Here is a 26,891-nt window from a genome sequence, read left to right on the forward strand (position 1 = left end):
CCAAACAAGGTATTAATTTTTCATTTTCTCTGGTTGAGTAGAATCCAAAAAAATATTTTTAAAGATTTTTTTTTTAAATGTTAATTAAATATAAGGAAAAATTATCAATAGGTCATATTTACTCTTAAGATTACTATGGAGTCTTATCAAATTTCAATATACACAATTAAATCCTATTTGTCATAAAATATTCTCACAAGGTTCATTCCTCTATAATGATATATTTTATCCTAATTTTACCCCTCATTTAATATGAAAAATTCATACATATTTTTAATATAAGTAAATTTATATTTTTTAATTGTAAAACATATTATATTATATTAAAAAAATCATAAATCACAATAATAAAATTACCAATAAGTTCTATTTTGTTTTAAAAATTACTATTGAGTTATATCAAATTTCAATATTAATAAACAAGTTCTAGTTCTAGTTTTATTTTATTTTATAAATTGTTACAAAAAGTTTAATTATTCATAATAGTATATTTTATTTTATTTTTATTTTTTTCATTAAAATATGAACCAAATTTTTCATAAATAATTTATTTTATATAAAATTTTATAATAAAACTATTTTTAATTATTGAAATTGAAGTATAAATATAAGATTCATCAACTATTTCATGCATTGATAAATATATAAATTTGTCATAGTATTATTTTCATAACCTTTTAAAATTTTAATAAAAGTTGACCCTTTTAAATTGTTTACACTAACCAAAAAAAAAATCATAATATAAAATAACAAAAAAATGTTGCATTTTACACCATAATTATTTCAATCCAATTGTTATTTATGATTTGTTAATATAATAATAATAATTTTTACAATTTAATTTTTAATTTTAATTAAGTTAAAACTATTTATAAAATTATTATTCATATTAAAAGAAAATTTGGATAAGATGGATTTAGGGTGGCTACTGTGTTGGGGGGCACAACAGCCACTATTGTGCTACCCCATGGATTCATTTTAGGACTCATTTTAATAATCAGAATCGTTCACATTTTAAATTATATCGAGTACAACATACTTACATGTTCTACTCGATGTACTCTAAAATATGAACGGTTTGAGTCATCAAAATAGATCCCGAAATGAGCCCATTTGCTGCACAGCAGTCACCTCAAATCCAGATACGATATACCATTATGGAAGAATAAACTTTTTAAAAATATTTTATAATAAACAAGATTCAACTATTCATATTGAAACTTAATTGCAGGCAGGGTGAGATGGAGAGAGAATTGGAGAACGAAGCAATGAAATGAGAATGGGAATGCCTTGAGGTCTCTAATGTAGAGGCGTGACATGATATATATTGACACAAGCTTTGATCTTGCTTTTACAAATCAATGATACAACTTACAAGGTTTGGTTTGCTAAATCTATTACACAAATATTTTGAAGTGTCAGGCTTCTCTACAGCCTAAAGTTGGATTGGTGTATGTTGTTAGATTTTTATGGGCCCACCACATAACCTACATCGATAATCCGAACCGTTCAATGCGTAGGGCTCAGAATTTGATAATACATCTGATGTTGGCCGAAAGGTACCACATTGAGGCCACTTAAGTTACAGTTTTAGTCTTTCAATTTTACTTATTTGGTGGAGATAATGTGTTTCGTGTACTTGTACAAATTTGGCAGGAAATATGAAACTTCAATCAAAAGGAGCGCGAAAGTAGATTCCCCGTGCGAGAAGTGAAAAATCCGAGCCGGCCAAACTACCGCACGTGCGGCCCACATGGGCACACGAGCGGCCCACCTAGGGATGCGTGCACGGAATTTTTGGTCTGTTTTGCTCTGAATAAAAGACAGAAAATTAGGCAAACCTAGGGTTAGAAAATTTAATACAGAATAGAGGGAGGCTAGGGTTCCAAAGGGATGATATTCTACCAAAGCTTAAAGGAAACTTCCGTGGAGGTTTCTTCCTCATCTTCTTCCTCTTTCCACTCCTCCATGAGTGGCTAGTCGTCTTTTCTAGGGTTTTGATGAAACCCTAGCCATGTAATGGAATTTTTCATGAGCTTTAATTGTAGATTGGTTTGAATGAATGTATGAATGTTTTAGAAGTTTTTAATAGTTGTTTTGTTCATCTCTTCAAGCATTTTACTCTATGTGATTGTTTAATGCTTTCTATACATTAGTATTCTTTGTGTTTGTATTCAAAGTACGAGACGAGTCATGCTATGAGAGACGGGTCGTTTTGCTAAAATAGTTTAGAGCAAACGACTCGTACTACTCGGGATGATTCGTGCCTGTACATTGAATGCAACAACCCTCTTGATCAATATTTCAAACTTGTAGTTGTGAAATATTGGATAGTTCAAACCGAATTGCGATTGATGGTTAATGTTAAGTCTCATTTATGTGGTTTGTGGTGAATTCTTTACCCTAAGATTTTTCCCGAAAATTAATATCTCAAACCCTAAATTTTAATTGTCAATATAATTCTTCAATTTTATTTAATTGTTGTTTAGATATAAAATCAATCTTATCTTTTTAATCAAAATTAATTTAGGAATTTTGCGATTGAATTAATCTAATTTCACATTTGTCCCTGTGGATCGATACCTGAACTTGCCATTATTCTAATAGAATTTGGTATAGTTTAGTGATTATTTTTGGTGTGTTCAATGACCCATCAAAATTTGGCACCGTTGACGGGGATTTCTGGCGAAATTAGTTAATTTAAAGTTAAATTCTTATTTTAATTTTTAGTTTAGAATTTTATGCTTTTGTGTTGCTAAGTGTGCAAAGCGTTTGAAATTGGAGCTATCACCGAAGTGCAAGCGGAGCGCAGCCGAACTTTAAAAATATAAAAAAAAAAAACGCAGCACTAAAGTAAGTAAACATAAGCAAACACTCACAAGCAAAGCACCAAAGTGCTAAAACGAAAGTCAAAGCTCAAATAGAGGTTGGAGACAACGTCTACACGTCAAGCATCCGCAAGACGAGTAAAGCGTTTTTGTTGAACCGCTGTGAGTATTTCTCCTTTAGCATTCTGCTTTCGTAACTTAGTGCTCAGAGTCGAACTTTTTGTGTGTGTGTGTGGGTAATGTATGCACGGGCACCGTTCTTGTCACCCTGAACTGTGGAGTTTGGACCTTGAACTAGAAAGGACTCTTAGGAGACTTAGGGCCTCTGCCCGTGTTCCTAGGCTTGAGTATTCGTATTCATACATTGAGCCATTAGAGATGGCAATCCTGATGTCCCGAATGTGCCTAACCGGACCCTTAAGGATTATTTTACACCCACTGCATATACATCACCATCATGGATCCAATTACCCAACACCACTGCTGCTCATTATGAGATTAAGTCCAATACCATACAAATGCTCCCATCATTCCATGGACTAACTCATGATGATCCTTATAAGCATTTGAATGAATTTCTGGAAATTTGCTCGACAGTGAGGATCCAAAATTTCACAAATGAGGCCTTAATGTTGCGATTGTTTCCATTCTCATTAAAGGATAAAGCCAAACACTGGCTAAATTCTTTAGTTGCTAATTCAATCACAACTTGGGACCAATTACAGCAACGGTTCTTGGAGAAGTACTTTCCCATAGGTAAAACCAACCAACTTAGGCGAGCCATCACAAACTTTGCTCAAATGGATAGCGAGCAATTCCATGAGACGTGGGAAAGACTTCGAGACCTTTTCCAATAGTGTCCCTACCACCAAATGCCTGATTGGCAACTTGTTCAAACATTTTATTATGGATTAACTGAGCTGCACCGCCAAATGGTGGATTCGTCCTGTGGTGGGACATTCATGTCTAAAAATGATGCCAAGGCAAGGCAATTGTTTCAGAACCTAAGTGATAATTCCCTTCACCATGCCTCCGCCGCCCGGCAAGTCCGGCAACCAGTAGTTGGAGCCTCGAAAAGAGGGGACATTTATGAGATCGGGCAAAACCTAGAGTTAGCCCAACAAGTAGAGGCACTGTCCCGCAAGATGGACCAATTATTAGCTATGGGACATACCCCTACCTAGCAAGATCAGCCTCAATTTCACGAGGCATGTGTTATTTGTGCGAGCCCTGCTCATGACTTGAGTGAGTGCCCTTCGGCATCACAATTTCCGGAGTTAGTCCAAGAGCATGTGAATGCGGCTCAAGGATTTTCCAACCCGGGTAATGATCCATACTCCAACACATGCAATTCGGGATGGAGAAATCACCCTAATTTCTCATAGAGACCCCCTTCACAAGGCATTTCTTACAATCCTCCACCACCAAGGCGATTAATCCGAACCGTTCAATGCGTAAGGCTCAGAGTTTGATAATACAGCTATATCCACCACTTGGGAATTTGCTGCGACATCTCTAGAATTCATGAAAATAACCCATTTTTTAGAAGACATCAAAAAGTTCTTTTTCAAATTTTCAGCAATTGTTTTTCTCACAAAAATTAAAATAACGAGTCCTTTCGAACTTTTTATTGTTTTGTTCCCAGAAATACAAAAAATGAAAACACAACAAAACAGGTGATTGGCACAAAACCTTGGGAACCTCGAATTTTAATAAACTCCAAAAAGCACAGAGTACCTACTGCTAGGGAGTTGGGACTGAAAACTCCCAAATTTCAAGAAAATTTCTGGACTGTGAGCAAAGAGTTGTAAAATAGGACTAAAACAATGCCCAAATATAATAGGACTAATGGGAAGAAAATTGGTTTGGATTGGGTACAAATAAAACAGGACTACCATTCTGAGAAGGAGATTTTCTGAGCTGTTCTTGGAGCATATAAGTTTCCTCCAACCTGACTCAGTGATTTTCATCTATTGACGACTGCAATAGTAAAGGCAGGGACCCTCGAGTGTGAAACGAGAGATTCAAGTTTTAGAGGAGAGATTGAGAGATATCATGCGAATAAAGTTATGTTGACTGTCCTAGCAAATTCTATTATCACCACAGCATGGATTTTATTCCCAATTAATAATCTAAAGTGCAACGGAATGTTAACTAAAATCAATACAGATACCAGTGAGTAAAGGTTAGTAGCTTACCGGTTGAGGAATCAGATCTCCAGAGAACAAGATCAACATTGTGTAAGGCTGGCTGTAAAATTGCAGCCACTGGAAAGATCGGTGTCAATGCAACAAACAGTATTCCAAGATAAGTGAAGTACAGAAATGTACAAAACATGGCATAAAAGTACCAGAAAACCTTACAAGTTGACCAATAATACCCATTCATTGAATATGTAATGATCACAAATATAATCGCTTGGACTAGGAGATACAGAACCTCAACTGTGACCTGCAAAATTAGCACGTGCATTTAAATTTGGACAAGGTGGATTTAGTTAACTCTAATATTCGATTGAAAAAATTATAGTGCAATAAGCTAGCATTTTGGAGGACAAGACAGTGATAAAGAAGCCCGCTGCATAAAGCATTATTGATTCTCAGAAGCTCTATGAGAAATGCCAAAAACATTGAAATAGCTCAACTGACACTTCCAAGCTTTAGGTACTAAGCGGTTAAAACTTTGATCCCATTTTGAGAAAATCAAGTATTTAAGAAACTTATACCTGAGCCAGTGCATAAGCCCACTAACCATACATCTAGATTGCTCCGTTGCGACATATGGTAAAACTGATGAGAAATTACTTATGCCCAAGAAGATCGTAGTAGAGAATATTGAACCAAGTGCATTGAAGACACCCTGTTGGCTATTTCTATCAAATAAAATGATTATTTATGTTAGACATGTACAGAAGTCTATCCAATAAAATAATAATGGAATCCCAGATCTAATAATGTAGTAATTAGAGTTCAAATGTATCTTAGAACTGCATTTGATGGGTTTTTTTTTTTTTCCCCCGTCTATGAAATACATAATGCATACATGAAAAGTAACACAATGCATACTTGAAAAGAAGAAGAAAAAATGCCCATGAAACGCATTGACACCCTCGTTCAATTTGTTTTACTACTTACATTTTCCTCCCTTGATCCCAAAACAGTATCCCAAAAAAACAAAGATGCAATAAGCATGAACGTGAAATGTCGCAAGTTGTATGAAGGACTTCTCCAATAAGACAGGTGCTGTTTCCAGAGGCAGGATTTGAACTGTCCCCAACCATTTTGTGAAAAGCGAGTTTCAAAACACTATTCATTTGAACCAGGAGGTGGAGTACTACACCTATTTACATGCTCTTTATTGTTCCTACAATCACAATGAACGAAAATGAAGCACAAAAATGAAAATTGATATCATAAAACAATCATTATTGTATCGCAACAAGCAAGTTTGTAATGACCATCCTAACTCAAAAGAGAAAGAGGTGGTGAGCAGTTGAACTCACTGATACAAGACAGAGTTCTATAAACTTGGACGAAATCAATACAAAGTTGAGCTTCTGCTGATCTAGAAGTGATCTCTAACGTCCATGTTGTTGGATTGTAATTATTTCTGATCATTTGCACCCCTGAGATAGCCTGTTAGAGAGAAATGGTCGTAATTAATATGTTCAATACTTCAATTTCTTCTCTTTTATGTATTCTTGTAGCAAACTGACCACAAAATATTCTATGACACTGCTTGAATGCTGACCCAATGGTCCAGAGTAAATAACCTGTCCACTGGCTTTCAACAGAATTAACTACAATGTAAAGGAGGCATTAGACTTAATTTATCTACATTGAATAAAAAATATGGAATTAAATTAGAAGACCATTTTAAAAAATGGATGTTCTCTAGAAACTAATGTTAAAAATGTCCTGCTTATTCAAAAAAGAAACAAAATGTAATAGTAATGTAATGCAATAGACGGAATGATTCAATATTTCGAACGCTTCAAATCAGGAGGTATGATAGGTCTTGAAGCTTGTCACATTAATGTATCATTTTCTGAGTCAAGCTTACACTATTGAGTTAAAAAATGCTTTAGTTGCAATCAAACAGCTCTAAAACTTGCATAACTAATTCCATTTCAGTATCCAAATTGACATTATGTTCCAAGCTCTCACTTAAAATAGTTCATTAATTGTTTTCCTACCTCACCAAATGCTTCAAAAATGTCAATGCATGGTTGGTGAATGGTGCAAACAATTGTTCTTCCTGTTTCAGCCACGTTCTTCACAGCCCGCATAACAATTGCAGCTGCTCTTGCATCCAATCCAGTTGTAGGCTCATCCATGAAAATAATAGAGGGGTTAGCAACAAGCTCCATGTAAGATGCTTTCTCTGCTCAGTTGATAAACCACTAACACCGCGCATGCCAAAATCTTTGATCTCATCAAACTCAATGATCTCAAGGACTTCTTTCACAAATTCCTGCAAAGATGTGCAGCACCAACAGAAGTAAAATAATGTTTAAACTATTGTTGTAGAATTAAAGAGTAAATTAAACTTCCTTATATATAGGTCATACAAATTTAGTTTTTGAATCAATTTTAGGACACAGACGCAGCCAAACAGAATAAACCACTGATTCTTCAACTGTAATTTGTGGAGAATGTATGTCAGTTTGCTCACAGTAACCCGAAATCCTAGCAAATGTCACCTGAACCTTAGGAAACCCTCCAATTCTAATATCTCCTTCAATAGTGCCACTAGTTTTTCTTCCAGCAAGAACATCCATAAGAGTTGTTTTCACAACTCCACTGACACCCATCAATGCTGTAAGAACACCAGGCCTAAATGCACCTGTAATATCACAAAGTTTTTTCTGAGTGAACCCCCTATCTCTCACTGCCTGAAATCAAAGAAAAATGACAGAATTAACCAATGTAATTTGATCCAATTAGTTCTAAATATTTAACAGGTACATAAGATTTATAAGAGATTTTTTTATATGATTACCGCAGTGGTGTCAACATAGAATTGTACATTTTGAAACACCAGAGTGAGGGGTTCAAAAGGTAAAACCACTTGACCTGTAAAATGAGATTACCCACCCATACTAAGTGAAACAGGAATAAACTTGTAAGACGATAAATAAAGGAAAAGAATCATCTGAAGCAATGGTTCCAATAATTACAAGAGAATAAAGAAAAATCTAAAAATACACAACCTTTAAGAGATTTTGTACTAGTGTTAGGAGAATAGCACGAGAACCAGGAGCTGAATTCATTTTGAAATGAAATGAGCTCATCACTCTGCAATTCTTATGTTGACTTCATGTAGTCAAAAAACAAACTTAAAGTTTAAGAAGGTTAAGACCAAGGTAAATTCAATGTTGAAAATTATTATAAATCCAAATAAGGCACCAAGTGATATCCAAAAGAAATATCCGTGAAAGTATAATCCATGGCTTTCAAGAGTTTCTTGCCCTATGGTTATGTTCACCGCCAGCGTCCACACAAAATAATGAAGAGCATAGAATGAATAAGAAGGTTTGGCAATCTATTTTACTTGCAAATAAACTGTAAGTAACATTATTGGCCAAATAATAGCAGGCTAAAAACCTTTGCTAATATCATAGATAAAAAAGTGTACCAACTTGTATATCTTACAAGATCATCATAAGCATCTAATCTACAAATTATAATTTGCATAAAAGTGTAGAATATCATATTATTGGAAGAAGAAAGAGAAATAACAGAAATAGACACATAACTCCAACTAAAACAAACAATAAGCATGAATGTTGCCATCAAGGATTGACATATCAATATGATCTGCTGCACAAATGAAGTTATGGATGAAAAAATACTAGTCAACTAAATTTGAACTCAGAACATCCCCTGATAATTAGAAGATGTTAGGTCCCTATGTGTTGCCAATTCTGTGAACAAACTTGGTTTTGAAAGTTGTAATTTTTCCTTCTCTTTTTTTTTTGGCTTTACCGCTCAAGCGGAAAATTAACTCTCTCAGAGTTTTGCTTCTCTACAAAAGTACGAGGAGTTGTGTTTTTACACTCGAGCTAGCATTCCAACGCTCGAGCGTACATCCTTGTTCAAAAACACGCGTTTAAGTCACACCGCTCGAGCGGCCATTCCTGCGCTTGAGTGATGATCGCGAATCTGACTACTATAAATCTGTGATCAAGTCAGTTTTTAGGGTACGGCTTCTAGATCTCTTTTTTGGGAATTAGGGTTTTCTTCTGGAGCATCTTTGTTAGTTTCTTTGATGTTTGTTTGAGTTTAATTCATGGTTTAATAAGTATACATCAAAGGATTGTTTGATTGTTCAATACAAGATTGTTCTTCTTCGGTGGATTCTGGAGATTCAAGCGTGCAGTCTTTGAAGGAGTTCGTAGCTGCTCGTGGTGGTTGATTCGACATGGATGTTATCGATTCAACATCAAGCTGATCAATTCTGAGACGAAGGCGTTGGTGAAAGAGACACGGATTGTTGAAGACAATTTTACAAAGGTTGGGTAAATTGTTTGGTAAATTTTTGTTCTTTCTTTCTTCATAGTGAATTGATTAGTGACGTTTTGCCTGTGGTTTTTTTATTACAATTGGAGGTGCTCCAACTATGGGTTTTTTCACGTAAAAATCGTTTGTGTTGATTTATTATTTGTGAACCAACAATCTAAATCACTTTCATACGTGCTAGATGATTTAGATTGTTAGTTTTAGTAGTTTGGGAATTGTTGCATTAAATCTATTACGAATCACGAATCACGTAGTTTTTCAATTGGTATCAGAGCAGATCACTCTTTGTTTTTAATAAAACCATAGAAGTGTGATTTTGTGTGATTCGTGTCATGGATTCAATTCGTGAAGGTAACTCGACCCATAGACCTCCTTTACTTGATGGGACAAACTATTCTTATTGGAAAGTTTGCATGAGGGCATTTTTAAAATCTATTGATGAGAAAGTTTGGCACTTTGTCATCTGGAGCGAACCTAGTGTCACCATCGATGGTGTTGATATACCTAAACCACTTGATAAATGAGACACAGTTGATTACAAAAACTCGAGTTGGAACAGTAAAGCGCTCAATTCTCTCTTTTTTTGGTCACACCAGAAGAGTTTCATCGTATTTGTATGTGTGAAGTAGCAAAAGAGGCTTGGGACATTCTTGAAACAATTCACGAGGGTACTACTACTGTTAAAAGATCAAAACTTCAACGTCTCACCTCTTCCTTTGAAACTCTTTTTATGCAAGATGATGAGACATTTGATGACTTTTATGCCAAACTTAGTGACATCGTGAATTCCTGTTTCACACTCGGTGAAAAAATTCCTGAATCTAAAGTTGTTCAAAAAATTTTGAGGTCCTTACCCGATAGGTTCCAATCAAAAGTGATAGTTATAGAGGAGGCTTAGGATGTTGAGAACCTCAAGCTTGATCAGTTGATTGGAAACTTGCAGACTTATGAAGCTCACTAGATTTCTAAGAAAACACAAAAAGATATTGTGGCTTTTACTAGTGCTCATGAGACTGCTAAGAACCTTGAGGTTGAAATTGATCTAGAGTCTGAAATGACGGCTATATTTATCAAACAGTTCCAAAAAAAAAAACAATTAAAGAAAAAGAAGCCTAATTTCAAGGACTCTAGTTCAAAAGATAAGGGTAATAAAAAATCTAAACTTTTCCACAAAAAGGTGCTCCGAAAGCTGAGAAGAAGAATGTGAGAGAACAAGGTGTCAAGTGCTATGAATGCCAAGGGTTTGGGCATAAGTTTACAAGCGAATTCAAAATACTTTTGAAGAAAAACCAATTACTATACAGGATCTTAAAATGGAAGTAAATGCTTTAAAAGTGGAAATTAAGCATTTATAAACCGCAAACCTAGCTATTAATGCTGATATTAAGAAAATTAATAATCGGCTTAACCAGCCAAATAAAGATAAAGGTATAACCATACCAGAATCCAGCACTAAAAAAGATGAACTTGAATATCTTCTTCTCATGAACAAGGCTATATTCCAAAAATGGTATATCAGAATTACTTTTATTATAAAACCATATTTTATAATCAAAGATGTTGTTACTCTTGTAGACAGCGGTGCTGATATGAATTGTATCCAGGAAGGATTAATTCCAACCAAATATTTTCTGGCATATTGCACTTGAATGTCCGTCGAAAAAGAACAGAAAGAAAGTCTACACAGTGACTTAGGATAATGAAAGCAGGTCAGAACAAGAAGCTGAAGAAACCGAATCTAGTGAAGACGGAGATAGTACCTACATGGCATTCTACTCTTTTGTCACTCAATCAACTGCAAAGCTGGTTGAGTTTGCTCGTGGGCCTAGTGTGCAGCGTGCTCCTATTTTTGATGGAAGCAATTACTTGTATTGGAAGTGTAGACTGAAAGTCTATCTCAGAGCCTTTGATTTTGAGGGTTGGCATGAAATTGAGGGGAACGTTGAAGCACCATTTTTAATTGATCCAATCACCAACCAAAAGGTCAACAAGCCAACTAAGGAGTGGAGTGTTGTTGAAAGAGCTGACATGGAAAGTAGTGAAAGAGTTCTGAACACCATCCGTGAAGCACTTTCTGAAGAAGAACAACAACGGATTGCTCACTGCAAGAATGCCAAAGAAACATGGGATGTTCTTATGCAATTTCATGAAAGAGGAGTCATCTTCACAACCATCCAGCAATGTTCATGCCTTAGTTGCTCGACTGGATGCACTCGAGGAAAAAGAGAACCAAAAAGAAGATGAAGAAACCTTAGAAGATAATGATGAGTAATGGTGATGAACTTCAACAAGCCTATGAAAAACAATATAGTGAATCTCTAAACCTATCCAAGATGAATGTCAAACTCACTATCAAACTCAAAGCATGTAAGAGTGAGAATGTCAAACTAAAAAAAGAGATTTCAGTAGCAAGGAAGGATGTCATCAAGATCTCAAATGATAGGCAAGATCTCTGTGCAAAGCTCTTGACTGGTGAAACCGAAAGGAATGAACTTCTAAAAATCTATGCCACATATAAAGAGAAGATGAAATCTCTTGAGATGACACAAGTTGCACTGGAAGAGCTAGTTGGTCAGAAAGAGGAAGAACTCAAAGATGCTAGAGCCACAATTGATATGTGGAATAGAGGGTCAAAGACACTAGAAGACATCATCGGGTCTCAACAAATGAGTTGTGACAAAAGAGGGATAGGTTATGGTGATGCAACACCTCAAAAGGGAAAGGTCTCTACATCACATGACATCAAGACTCAAGCAAAGGGAAAGATGAGGGTTCAACAGGATGATCAATCTCTCCATCAACCTAAAGGGGGTAAGATCAACAAAAGGGAGATAAAACCTGTTTTTGTTTGTCATCATTGTGGTAGGTATGGCTACATTCGCCCTTTTTGTTATGAGTTGTTTGGTAAGGTATCTCAAAAAGTAAGAATTTTAATACTTTATGGGTTAGGAGACAACTTTACATGTCTAGGCAGAATACCAAGATTCATGATGGTGTTCAATGCTAAGACTTTCACCAAGACTATCAGTCCCGCTTCTGTTAAGACCAAAAAGATATAGGTGAGAAAGAGTGAACTAACTTGTTTTGTTGTTCACACTGCACTGAAAGCGCTTGACTCACACATGTGGTATCTTGATAGTGGGTGCTTTCATCACATGTCAGGTGACAAATCCTACTTCACATCTCTTGAGAAATATGAAGGGGGAATTGTTACCTTTGGAGATGGCGGCACTTCCAGTCATTGGTAAGGGCTCTATAAGTGTGGTCGATTTACCCAAGCTTGAAAATGTCTTATTTGTTGATGGCCTTAAAGCTAATCTTTTGAGCATTAGTCAAATGTGTGATTCTTATCATGAAGTATTATTTTCAAAAATAAATGTGAAATTTTGGATAAAAAGGGAAATACTATCATGCATGGGGTTTGCACATCTGATAATTACTATAGGATTGTTACCACAAATGATCTCACTTGTCATTCGGCCATCATAAATAATCTTGACTTGTGGCATCAAAGATTAGGTCATATGAATTTCAAAGACCTAACTAAGATAGCCAACAAGGCGATTGTGAGAGGAGTACTCAAAAGTGTGTGGGCCACGTCAATTAAGGAAGCAAACTAGTGCCCCTCACAAAAAGGTGAATAGCTTAGCAACCAAGCGTCCTCTTGAACTTGTTCATATGGATCTTATGGGACCCACTCGTACTAAAAACATTGGAGGTAAAAGATATATTTTTTTAACTGTTGATGATTATGCTCGTTTTTCTTGGGTGAACTTTTTGAGAGAAAAATATGATACGTTTGATGCTTTCAAGTCATTAGTCCTTAAAATCCAGAATGAACGAGGTGTTTCTATTGGGCGTATCATAAGAATCTGAACTAATCATGGTTGTGAATTTAAAATTAGCTCGTTCTCGGATTTTTGTGATATGCATGAAATTAAGCACAAATTTTCTACACCTCTTACTCCATAGCAAACTGGAGTTATTGAGAGGAAAAATAGGTAATTCAAGAAATGGCTAGGGTCATGCTCCTTAGCAAAAAAGTTTCTCCCAAGTTTTGGGCTGAAGCCATAAATACTGCTGTTTATGTTGTGAATTGTGTGTTTTTACGGCCCGACACTTTACAAACTCCTTATGAATTGTGGAAAGGATTGAAACCTAATGTAAAATACTTCAAAACTTTTGAGAGTAAATGTTATATTTTCAAAGATAGAGAGCCTTTGGAAACATTCGACTCCCCAAGTGATTAAGGAAATTTCTAGGGTATTCAACTACTAGTAGAGCTTTTCGTGTCTATAACCTGTGTATTTTATCTTTAATGGAATCGATCAATATGGTTGTAGATGACACAGGTTCTCCTACTGCATCTATACATGAAGAAGAAGATGGTGCTCCTCAAATTCTAGATATAGAACCACAAAGTCAAGGAGAAGCACAAGGCCAAGCTCAAGAAGGTGAACCAGCATCAACCCCTATGGCAAGTCCTAGTCCAAAGAGTGCACAAAGTGACACCACCACTGATGCTCAAATCACTACCAGTCCTAGTTTGAAGCCATCAGCAAGGGTAAAACTGAATCATCCGATTCAACAAGTGATTGGAAATGTCTTAGACTGAATGAAAACCTGAAAACAAATTCGGGAGGAGGTATCTCGTATGTGTTATGTTTCATTAATTGAACCTAAGAATATAAAAGAGGCCCTACTAGATGATAGTTGGGTCAATGCAATGCATGAAGAATTAGGTCAATTTGAACGTAACAAAGTTTGGACTCACGTTCCCAGACCTGGAGACATGAATATGATAAGTACCAAGTGGATATTTAAAAATAAATCTAGTGAGAATGGTACAGTGGTTAGAAATAAAACTAGGTTGGTTGCTCAAGGCTACACACAAGTAGAGGGTGTTGACTATGATGAGACATTTGCCCTTGTTGCACGTCTCGAATCTATTCGTGTTTTACTTGGTGTTGCATGCTTTCTAGGATTCAAACTGTTTCAAATGGATGTGAAAAATGCCTTTCTGAATGGGTATTTGAAAGAAGAGGTTTATGTTGAGCAACAAAAAAGGTTTGAGGACCCAAAATTTCCAAACCATGTCTACAAATTAGACAAGGCTTTATATGGGTTGAAACAAAGTTTCTCGGGCTAAGTATGATAGACTTACTACCTTCCTTCTTGACAATGACTTTCAAAGGGGTAGTGTGGACAAAACTTTATTTGTGAAACATACTAAGGGGTTGTTTGGAGTGTCCTAAATAAGTGCACTTTTTGTCTTTTTGGACTAAAAAATTGAGGAAAAAAATATGGATGTTTGGATTAACTTTTTGACTTTTTATGGAAAAATGTGAATTAAAAAATTGTATAAATTAGTATGTAGGGGAAAATTAGGATTGGGAGTTGTGCAGCCATAATTTTTGACTTTTGGTGAATAGTGTTAACTTTTTTAACTTTTTGAATAACTTTTTGACTTTTTAACTTTTTAACTTTTTCAACTTGCCAAACTGGACCTAAGTCTCATATACTTGTTGCTTAGATTTATGTTGATGATATTGTGTTTGGATCCACTTCTGACTCTCTTATGAAATATTTCTCAGATTGCATTACACATGAGTTTGAAATGAGCATGATGGGGGAATTGTCTTCTTTCTTGGGTCTTCAAATTATACAGTCACCTTCGGGAATTTTTGTTTCTCAGACAAAGTAAGCCAAAAATCTTGTGTCCAAGTTCAGTCTCGAGTCGGCCAAACATGCATGAACCCCTATGAGCACTAGTCTTCACCTCTCCAAAGACTCCTCTGGCACTGATGTTGATCCTACTCTTTATAGAAACATGATAGGGAGTCTTCTGTACCTCACAGCCAGTCGGCCTGAGATTGCATTTAGTGTAGGTGTGTGTGCCCATTACCAAGCCTGTCCTAAAGAGTCTCATCTTCTTGCTGTCAAACGCATCATTACGTATGTTAGTGGGACATTGAGGAATGAGATTTGGTTCTCGACCGACACTACAACTGATATCACTGGTTTTTCTGATACCGACTGGGCAGGGTGTGCTAATAATCGAAAGAGCACATCCGGATGGTGTTTTTACCTTGAGAATAATCTAGTTGCCTGGCATAGCAAAAGTAGAATGCCATCTCTCTTTCAACCGCCGAGGATGAGTACATTGCTGTAGGGAGTTATTGTGCACAAATGTTGTGGATGAAGCAAATGCTTCATGATTATGGTATAGAGCAGGACACTTTCACCCTTTTCTATGATAATACAAGTGCCATCAACATCTCTAAAAATCCATTCCAACACTCTCGCACTAAACATATTGATATTCGTCATCATTTTATTCGAGAGTTAGTTGAGGAGGGCCTTATTCTTGAACATGTACCCACTAAGTATCAAAAAGCTGATATTTTTACAAAACCCCTTGATCTTTTTAGGTTTGAGTTCCTTAGAAAGACCTTCAGTGTGTACTCACTAACTAGAGTGTGACTTGTTGCTTGAGTGGGTGAAAGTGAGTGGCTCTCTGTGTACTTGGATGCTATAATCTCATTGCCATTGAATCTTGTTATCTTTGCACATAGACTTAAATGAACACCTCTCACGTTGCTTGCAAGATTTCATATATCCTTGTCCATAGCTCATTTTGAATATATATATGCTCATTGAATTCATAATCTCATTCTGTACACATTCTTGAGATAGACTATTGCAGGGGTTTCCGCATAAGTGATCAAATTTCTCAATGGATTTTTAACACTGTCTCTTATGCATTTCTAGAGGAATTGACCTATACTGGCATATCATGGGTGATGTTGAGTCTCTTAACCATCCACTATCTATTTTCACTTCCACGGTGTCTCCCTCACTTCTTTGAAGTCCGGGCATTAGGAAAAGGCTACCTCAGAGGCACCAACAGAGGCCATCCTAATTGTTTCCATGCTTTTCTGGTTTAGTCTCCATACTCTTGAGCGTGCAAGCCACTAGTGAGTGCCCAAAAGAAAGAAAAGTCAAAAAAAAAGGGGGGGAGGGGGAGAGGGGGGGCTCATTGATTGAGGGGGAGCCTCTGCATTCACTCAGTAAATATCCCTTGATTATTGGTGGTTCGACTTCCATTAGTGATGTTGTTTTCAGTTTGGACAGTTTTCTTTTTTGCTTCTCTCGTTTCTTGCTGTGTTTTTCTCTATTGGCTTGTATATACTATCATTTTTCTAACTGTTGGCTTGTCCCTCCCGAACAAAAAAAGGGAGTGGATATGGTTTTTGGAACTGGAAACACACACACAGAGGACACACAACCATCATTCTTTTTTGTTGTTGGTTATATGTTTGGGATAGGATTCGTTTTGGGATGCTACTTTGATGGATATGGATATTGATTTATTGTTGTGGCATATGTTGGATTATCTATATTTTTGTATTTAATATCCTATTTCCACAGTTTTGGTTTGTGTTTTAACAGGTGGCTTGTTCATGGTGTTTCTAAACTAGTTCAGCTAGTTTTGTTTTGTAGCTTTTGTTTTGTTAGGTGTTGTGTCAAGTGTGTGTGTTTGTTAGGAAAAATTGTTAGATTGTTTTGTTCGGGAATTGACAAAGGGAGAGATTGTTAGGTCCCTACGTGTTGCCAATTCCGCGAACAAACTTGGTTTTGAAGTTGTAATTTTCCTTTTTTTTCTTGGCTTTACTGCTCGAGCGGAAAATCAACACTCTTAGAAGTTTTGCTTCTCTGCAAAAGTACTGGGAGGTATATTTTTATGGTCGAGCGAACATTCCAATGCTCGAGCGTAAATCCTTGTTCAGAAACATGCGTTTAAGTCCCACTGCTCGAGCGGTGATCGCGAATCTGATTGCTATAAATCTGTGATCAAGTCAGTTTTTAGAGTACGACTTCCAAATCTTCTTTTTGGGAATTAGGATTTTCTTCTAGAGCATTTTTGCTAATTTCTTTGATGTTTGTTTGAGTTTAACTCATGGTTTGATAAGTATACATCAAAGGATTATTTGATTGTTCAATACAAGAGTATTCTTCTGTGGATTCCAAAGATTCAAGCATGGAGTCTTTGAAGGAGTTCGTAGCTGCTCGTGGTCGTTGATTCGACATGGATGTTGTGGATTCGACATCAAGTTGATCAATTTTGAGACAAAGGCATTGGTGAAAGAGACATGGATTGTTGAAGAAAATTTTACAAAGGTTGGGTAAATTGTTTGGTAAATTTGTGTTCTTTTTTTCTTCTTAGTGGATTGATTAGTGGCGTTTCGCCCGTAGTTTTTTTTATCACAATTGGAGGTGCTCCAACTGTGGTTTTTTCCACGTAAAAATCGTGTGTGTCGATTTATTATTTGTGAACCAACAATCTAAATCCCTTTCGTACGTCCTAGATGATTTACATTGTTAGTTTTGGTTGTTTGGGAATTGTTGCAATCAAGGTTCTGAAAAGCGGTTGCGGTCGCCGTAACGGTGGCGGTGGCGCGGTTGCAGTTGCGGGGCGTAAACGCCGTAGTGTAACGGTTGCGGTAACCGGAACCGTGAATTTTTTTTTATTTTTCGCACAATTTGAAAAAAACTTACCGATACGCATATTTTTTTTCCATGATCATATTTATTGAATTAGAAATAAATATTGATCATTTTTTGTAAATTTTTAAGTATGATTCAATATATTTTCTTATTTTTAAATCACTATAAACTGAGTTTTTTACATTTTATTTTAATAATTAATAACTTTATATTATACAAAAAATCAATCACTAACTATTATATATAAGATAAACAAAAGTAAGAGAATAAATAATAGCCTAAATATATATATATATATATATACATATTTTAACTAAGCCAAATAGATAATGACCACACTTATTATTATTGTTATTATTATTATTATTATTTTCAAACAATATATAAATAGACACACGTAAACAAAATGGTTGAGTGATAGCAGCTGAATAGAATAGTATAGGTCTTACAGCTTCAACAAATCAATAACATATTCTTCATCTTCCCTCTTCTCTCTATCTATCTCTTGCTCCTCCATTTTCGTTATTTATCTTCCCTTTTCTCTCTATCCCTCTTCCTTCAGCTTTTTTTTTGTGTATTTTTTCGAAAAAAACAGTTTAGAATCGTTACATAATGGTGCATAGCAGGCCGTTACGGCTGTTACGGCACCGTTATGATAGCTACGGCAGTTGCTACGGCCGACACACCTGTGAATCTCAATCACACTGCAAAAGCGGTCGTAACGGGTGGCGGTAATTGCCAAAACCGTTACGTAACGGTGTTACGTAACGGTTGCGGCCGCTTTTTAAAACCTTGGTTGCAATTAAATCTATTACGAATCACGAATCACGTAGTTTTTCAGAAGAGAAGGTACATAATGCAACAGTCAAGTTTGGGCAAATCAAAAACATGACCAATGAGGTATTGGCAAATTGATATGCTTATTCTACACATTATAAGCATTAGAGCAATGGAGAAAAGTGATGGAGGTCAAGCCAAAGTAAATGTGGGTAGGGCTAGGATGGTCAAGTGGATGGGATTAGCGTTGTCTATCCAATAAATTGAGAAATTTTGTTTTCAGATACTCACCTTTTGCCATCTTAGAGCTAGAAATTCATTTAAAGCAAGTCCAAGCTCGCCATATGTCAATGGGGAAACCCAAAATCCCCACTTCAACCATGTTGGCATAGAGGCTGCAAGCAACAAGATAGCTTAGCTTAAATTCATCTTCCTAAATAATTATCCAAAAATCAGATTGGAAGAGTTATCGAAATCTTACATTTTGGGATGTGAAGCCACTAAATAATATGACAAACAATACAAACAAACTACCAGCTGTTGTAGAAGCAACCGCGGTGCGGAAGACAGATGCCACAAAACGAAACATGAATGTAGCTGCTAAGTGTAGAGCTAAACATATAATGAACCGGAGAAAGAACCTAAGATACAAGGCAATGATAGAAATTAATTCAAAATTCCCATTCAGTTTCAGAAGGGTGTGTTTGTGTAGGGTGTGAATGTTTATTTGAAAGTACCAGTAAGGCTTCTAGTTGCTAAATGACTAATCTGAGTAGTTGATTCAAATATTGGTAAAACAGTGACAACTTGTTCAAATCAAAGATATATTTGGAGAAAAACAGAATATATATATATATACACAATGAAGAATAAAATGCAAGCCTTGTCAAGTGACACTAACCTCCCAGCCTCAGGACTGTATCCAACGACATAGTAAGTCAGAGATGTCCAAATTAGAGCTGAAAACAATGAAATAGGAACCTTCAGAATGGTGGCTGGGATTGCATATGCCCAAGCTGGATAGAAGTACAAATCTCTCTGTTTGTAGAAAACTGCAAGTCTTCCAACAGTCAAGGACAACTCCGGAAATCCATCAAAAAAAAAATAATGATGATAGCATAGAACAAAGCACCCAGATAATAGTTTGCATGAATGGCATCAACATTCATTTGAGTTCACAAAAATACAGTCATTGCAACAGATGCAATGATAACAAGCTGCAAAGAATAATAATTGAAGGTGCAATGATAACAAGCTGCAAAGAATAACAATTGAACACAAAGATTAACAATTTAACAATGACACAAAAGCATGAACGGCTAAATGTTGAATTCCAAAAACAAATAAAGGATGGAAGAATAAGAAAGTACTGATCACAACCTGAGCTGATTTGAACACATAAATAAAAGAATTCCACCCCATGAGAAGAAGCTCCCCTGACATGCAAGCTTGAATGAGTGCCCATTTAGAAAGAGAATACTTGCTAAAAGAAATTGTATTCTTGTGGTTATGAGGCTTCGAAAATGGCTTTGATAGTTCCTCATCTAGCTTCTTACCAAAAGGCGATTCCTTGAATTTCTTGGGAAACATGTCAACAGAAATGTAATTGCGAGATTGTTCGGTTTGGTGCCAGTATTGTGCTTGATCTTTCTTTGAGATAACCTATAATGCAGTTGTTATTGTTAACCAATAACTCATCTCAAAACTTCATGTGCCACTAGGCACTTTTTTATAAAAGAGTAAAATAAATTCACATATCATATGGGTCATTGAGTAGGTGGTAAAAGTTTAAATATAGGATCTATTGTTTGTTCCGATATCATATTAAATCAGCTCGTCTAAAAACGTAAGTATTTTCAACATTTTTAAAGTATCCTATAAGAATATAAGAGCATAGGGAAGAATTCAATATGATCCACGACCACGAGAAACTTACCTCTTGGAGGAAGTCAGCTACCCCTTTCCTTTCAGAACACCTAAACCCACAATCCTCGAAAAATTCTAGAACATGACTACAGGGTCCATGATACACAATCTTCCCTTCTGCCATCAAGATAATGTCATCAAAGAGATCAAAGGTTTCTGGGGCGGGCTGAAGAAGTGCCACAAGTATAGTAGCATCTGTGATATGTGCTAGCTGTTGAAGACAAGCAACAATCTGATATGTGGTGGAACTGTCTAAGCCATTTGATATTTCATCCATAAATAGAGATTTTGTGGGACCTACAATCATTTTGCCTCTGAAATACCAATACAAATTACTGTTCGAGAAAATAAAAGCATGCACGTAGCAGTAACATTCAACTCATGTCCTTGAAGTTGAAAGTTTTCTTGATAATGGTAATGTAATTTTTCCAAAGACTATCACCAATGCCAAATATGATGCAGCCGTGAGCTGAATTTTACTCTTTTTTTTTAATTTTATTTTATGTTATGCTAGTTATGAGTTGAATTATTTAGGGGGACATACGTATTAAGTCCTAATAGGTGGACTTATTGTCTAATAGGTCCTATGATAATTAATGACATTTTTCATCAAACACTATTAAAAAAACATCACTAATTGTTAATTTTTAGTGATAGTTTGAAAATTTTGTTTCAAAAAATGTCGCTAACTATAAGTTTTAGTGATAGTTTAACAAAAAAGTCACAAAAAGCATAACTAATTTTCAATTTTCAACAACAGTTTGAAAAATTCGTCACAGAAAAATGTCACTAATTGTCAATTTTTAGGAACAAATGCAAAAAAAACTGTCACAAAAAATTATTTTTAGTGACAATTTTACTAGGATTTATTTTCAATGGGACTTGATGGCAATTAAGTTCAATTATTAAAATCTATTGGTAGTTTACCCAATTATCAATTGAAGCTGTCAAACTCAAGCTGTCAAACTGTACATAGGCCAGATCAAGAAAAGAAAATCAGAAAGACTACCTGTAGTCAATCTCTTCTTTTGACCACCTGAGATACCTCTTCTCATGGCATCTCCAATCAGTGTATAGGCACAGATATCAAGCCCTAGAATCTGAGAAACCAAGGCAATGATGGCCAAATCATCAACAGTTGAAATTTTTTGTAGGAATTATAACAAGGAAGATCAATGTCAGATATGTTAAAGGACTACTTCAAAATGAAGTCAGTCTGAAGGGTTGTCTTTGTTGGAAATGGTTAATTTTTTCCTAAGTTAGGTCTATTTTTAGGTGGGCCTAAGTTAGGTCTATTTTTAGGTGGGCCCCGAGTGTCGATTAACTCGGGTTAAAGTGGTAACGCGTTCTATGCCGCGTTGTGATTCACGTGGTATATTTGGTTGCTCAAAACCATTACCGAGTGAATGGGAAATTGAAGCCAAAGTGTGCTCCATGAAAATGGAGTTTTGGTGGAAATCCCTTAAGGTTGTAAATTGGCTTGTCCCACATTGATTTGGTGGGAGGTTTTGAAAGGGTTTATAAGGCTTAGGGTGAGATACTTGGGGTGTGCCCCAAGGGGTACCCAAGTGTTTTAGAGGGAGAGGTTATGGGCAAAATGGGCTAGACCCATTGGACCCAAAAATCACCACACACGCGCGCGCCGCCGCCGCCGTCCGTCCGGTCGGGCGGGCTGGGCCTGGGCTTGGGCTTGGGCGCGGGTGTGTGGTTGGGTTGGGCTTCTAATCTTTTTGGGCCAAAAACATTTGAATTTAATTTTATTTTTTATTAAAATAAAATTCATCCTCAAATTAAATTGGTTTGGATTATTTGTTCATCCAAACAGGGCCCTTCCCGGTTTCAAACAGAAATAACCTGTTTTGGAAATAGTGCACACCCAAACAGGGCCCTTCCCGGTTTCAAACAGAAATAAACTGTTTTGGAATTAATGCACACCCAAACAGGGCCCTTCCCGTTTTGCTATCTGTTTGAATTCAAATCCAACAGGTATCATACCTGTTCAATTCAAAACCAAGAGTTACATACCTGTTTAATTCAAAATGAAGAGCCACCTTCACATCTATAAATAGGACCACCCTCATTTGATGTTTTGCATTCAGAAATTTCGTATTTCACTTCTGTTTTATATTCTTCATCTTGCTGCATTTTATTTTCTAAAGAAAGAGTGTAAACACTTAGTGTGTTCGTAAGGCAAACAGTTAGTAGTGCTGCTATTGTTTGTGGTAGATCATTTCATCCTGGGAGATAGACGTCCGAATTCTGAAAGCACCGTGGAGAGGACGAATCTGTCTTAAGGACACAGTGTTAAACACTGGACTTGATCAGGAAAAATAATTCGAAGAAATTAAATCAAGTAAGTTATTTAATTACTTTCAGTGTTGTTTTTATTTGTTTATTTATTCGGATTTTAATTTTGTTTTTGTAACAAAATAAAATCTGTTATTTATTTATTTATTTTTATTTCGAGTTTGATTTTTGTAATCAAACATATTCTCTCCTTTTCTCTATTTCTTTTATTCTTGTTGTTGTTTTGTACACAACAGAATTAAATCTTTTTAAATACGGTGAAGATTGTCCAACAGTCTTTTGTCCTTCAACAGAAATTTCCTGCGAAAATAAATATAGTTAGAACATTACAATAGATAAGCTCATGAGAGAAAAATAAAAAACACACAAGATCAGAGAAACTAAAAGTACTTCATGTAAATATCTGCGTATCTTAAGCAAGAAACAAATTACTTCAATTACCATTAGTACTATTAGTCAATAAGGAATTTACAAATAAAATGAACCTTGTTGTGTGTTCGAAGCACCCATACCTGCTCGGCTTTCAACGCCCTGACAGCGAGCTGAAAAATCAAGTGTTTCCCTCACAGTCATTTCAGGATGTGCAGGTCATTTTGACTTATATAAGCAGAAGTTTTCTGGGGAATAAATTCCTCCAATTTGTACCCATTGTAAGAAACTTCTCCTGCAACCTGTTGCAGAAAAAAAAAGACAAACATACAGAAACTATGTTAAAATGGAGGAAATGTGTACTAAAATAGCTCTTGAAGGCAACCTAAGAAGCATACGGATGCGGACATGGGACAAGAACACGGCAATAAAATATGTTTTCATATATTTTTATTTGTTACCTAGATTAATATTACATTCACAAACGATCAACATTAACAAAAACTAACTCTAATTCTATATTTTAAAGAAAAAAAAAAGTACTTTTAAATTAATGCTTACAGTTTATATCTTTTTTTATGAATGATCTATTAAGTATTTAAATCTAAGAAAAAAATAATAAACATTGAACATCCAATATTCATTAAAAGCACTAAAGAAAATTGGAGAAAAAACAAGAAACAAACTTGAATAAGGCTATACAGTTTCTATCTTTTTTCTATATATGTTATGTATCGAGAGATGACTTTTCAAGATTAAATGAGAGTGCTTGGGAGTGTATGAAAACATAAGAATCAGCCGAAACCAACCCTTTTTTTTAGGTAAATAGCTGAAACCAACCTTTAGAAGAATATATTACCAATTGGAACCCAAAACACCTTAGTTTGTAAAGTCCAAGCAGGTGCCTCTATGAGCTTTTCCTCCATTCTCAGCTATGCAGATTTGCACTTCAATTTATTTTGTAAGATCATGTACTAATCATTAAAAAGTAATATATATATATGTATGTATGTATGTTTAAGAGACCTTGAGAGATTTGCTTAGTTTTCCAGAAAGTGCTTTCACTAAAGTACCCTTTCCACATCCTGGAGGACCAAGAAGCAAAGTTGTCCTGCAGCAAAGATAAGCCTACTTGAGTCAACTATTGAAACATGCAAATTTTCCAGGAAAAAAAAATGGTGAAATGGGATTTCTTTTTCCTGATTTCTTATCCATAAATGAGTATCACAGAAACAAGATTCAAGTGGTGTAAGTGACACAGACAAAAAAGGATGGAACCACTAATTAATGTAACCGTTCGAATAGCAATAAGGAAAGCTGTCTGTGAAGGTGTGACCATATGCAATGAATCTCAACAGTCAACCATTGCACTTGTGTAGAATAATTTGCCTCAAGCAAATGACACTAATAAAAAATAGGGAGAAAACAATATGATAAGATAATGCAAATCGGGAATTCCAAAGGATCGGAATAACCCTTTAGTAAAAAAACTTAAGACGGAGCTTCGAACACACCTTCCAGGCTTAATGATACCACTGACGTCATCAATGATAGTAATCTTGGCCTCTTGTGACTTCAAACCAGGAAGCTTGGCACAATCCTATTAAGTGAATTGCACCAATTAATCAATTTAGGCACTTAAATGGATAATAGTGGTTCTAATTTATTAAAGCCTGCTTTTGGACATGATAAACCCAAAACATGGATTCTCCGATCATTTGTTTTTGCAACAAAATAGCAAGTCAGATAGGACTTGAATCATTTTTTTTTTTTCGTGTGTGTGTGGAGTTAGACACATAAATGTTAGAGTTATACGATATGAACACAAGAACCACTGAATATTTGGGTTAAGGACTAGATCTTCTAATCTTTAATGGAAACATAAATGTGAATGCAGATTCAAAAGCATATGTAATGAGTTGGATAAGATTGGATGAAATTATAAATTGTTCAGATTAAATCTTACTCATTTATATCAACCTGCCAACAGATTTGAAGTTAAAAATGATCCAAAATTACAAAATTTTATTAAAAGTAATCTTAACCATAAGAAAAAAAATTTAATTAACATGAAAACAATTGAAATTTAGATGGAAGGTACAGTATGGTTTTATTGGTCTAAAATCAACTCATCCATTAAAATCTTAACCCGGACATTACTTGCAGGTGTAGAAAACCTACCCAAATGCAAATTCCTACACAGGACTAATGATAAGCTATAATTATACTTCAAGAAAATGAAATACTTACAAAAAGAATGCTCTTGAGAGAATTCCATAGTGTTGGAAGGGGTTTGCCATGAAACACCTCACACTCTGCTTCCACTCGCTGTCGACAATTTTACACCAACTCTACAACAATCAATTTAAAGTTTAACCCAATAACCCATCCTTACATCCGTGAAAGGTAACGATCTAACAGTTTATCTACACAGGCAATTAGAGATGAAACGGAGAACCACCATCACAGATCAGGATTGAATAATTTGGTAAGAACAAACAATGGTGATATGGCACTGTAACAAGTTAAAATTTAGGACTACAAACTTCATTGCTTGACACACAGACCTTGTAGCATTAATGCCATTGAATGGTATATAGATGTGAAATACATACAATGTATTGAATGCATACAAATAAATCACACTTACTTGTCTATTCTTTTTCTCAGTTTATGCAATAAGCGAAGGTTGTCATTCTCAATGTGTTTGATGAGCTTGTCAATAAACATATTTCGTTCTAGAGCACCCAGCTTAGTAACATCGACTACCCTTTTTCCTTGAGCATCAACGTTGCTTCCATCATTTTCATCAAACAAAGATGATCTCAACCGTTCAAATGTAGGCAGTCTCTCAATTGCAGCCCACTGTAAGGCACATTCATCATCAACATCATCCTTCACAGAACTCAAACCTGAAATGCTTCTGAAACTAGAGCTATGGCGCTGAAACGATGACCCCAAATCAAACTTCTTCCTATCTCAGCTAGCTCAACTCTTCGTCATTACCAACCAATTGAGCCATACTGGATCACCCAGGAGAGACTAAAGTGGGATGGTAAGACAAGATACAAACGCAGATGCATATAACTATATATAAACATGGAGTCTTCTCCTGGCTTTAGACTAAAGATTGATGAGGTAAGACCATGCATAATGCATGTTTCTATGTATTCAAAAGATTGATGAGGTAAGGCCATGCATCATGCTTGTTTCTATGTATTACATGGATTGATGAGGTAAGACAATGAGAGAGAGAGAGAGAGAGAGAGAGTTTCAGTAGCTTATGTTGGTACAATCTTCTGTGTAAATAAAATAACTTGAAATAATTCAAACAAAATAAATAAATAACATACCAAATTTATTTCGTTGAACCGAATAAATAATTTAAGACCAAGTCGAGTGTGTGACACTCTGTCCTTAAGACAGATTCGCCCCGCTATGGTGCTTACGGTTGAGTGGCGTCTATCTCCCAGGATACAATGATCTTCACAAATTTATAGAAGCACTTCAAATAAATTTGTTCGGCGAACCAAACCTGTGATCTATACTCTCTTTAATTTATTCTAAAACTAGATATGAAGAATAAATGTACTAGAGAAAAAATAGGACAACAATAAGACAAAATATCAAACTATTTTTTCGGACTGTAAAATCA

At 35.6% G+C, this 26,891-nt stretch overlaps 1 pseudogene across 1 annotated transcript; it reads right to left on the reverse strand.

Moving 5' to 3' along the window:
* Positions 1 to 4,470: 4,470 nt before the first annotated feature.
* On the reverse strand, positions 4,471 to 26,515 carry LOC114297651 (pleiotropic drug resistance protein 3-like; annotated as a pseudogene). The gene is made up of 23 exons (XR_014361071.1): positions 25,887 to 26,515; positions 25,487 to 25,587; positions 24,751 to 24,836; positions 24,263 to 24,347; positions 23,309 to 23,538; positions 23,141 to 23,167; positions 21,761 to 21,788; positions 21,570 to 21,662; positions 20,571 to 20,872; positions 20,015 to 20,296; positions 19,536 to 19,851; positions 19,133 to 19,275; positions 18,927 to 19,047; positions 8,173 to 8,325; positions 8,041 to 8,092; positions 7,830 to 7,949; positions 7,399 to 7,722; positions 7,024 to 7,301; positions 6,544 to 6,627; positions 6,327 to 6,463; positions 5,963 to 6,191; positions 5,554 to 5,700; positions 4,471 to 5,279 (listed from the first exon to the last, which is right to left on the reverse strand). The product of XR_014361071.1 is annotated as a pleiotropic drug resistance protein 3-like (transcript).
* Between the last annotated feature and the right edge of the window lie 376 nt (positions 26,516 to 26,891).

Source organism: Camellia sinensis, chromosome 2 (genome assembly GCF_055761805.1).
Source record: "Camellia sinensis isolate YWXY chromosome 2, ASM5576180v1, whole genome shotgun sequence".
In the NCBI taxonomy this organism is placed as follows: Eukaryota; Viridiplantae; Streptophyta; class Magnoliopsida; order Ericales; family Theaceae; genus Camellia; species Camellia sinensis.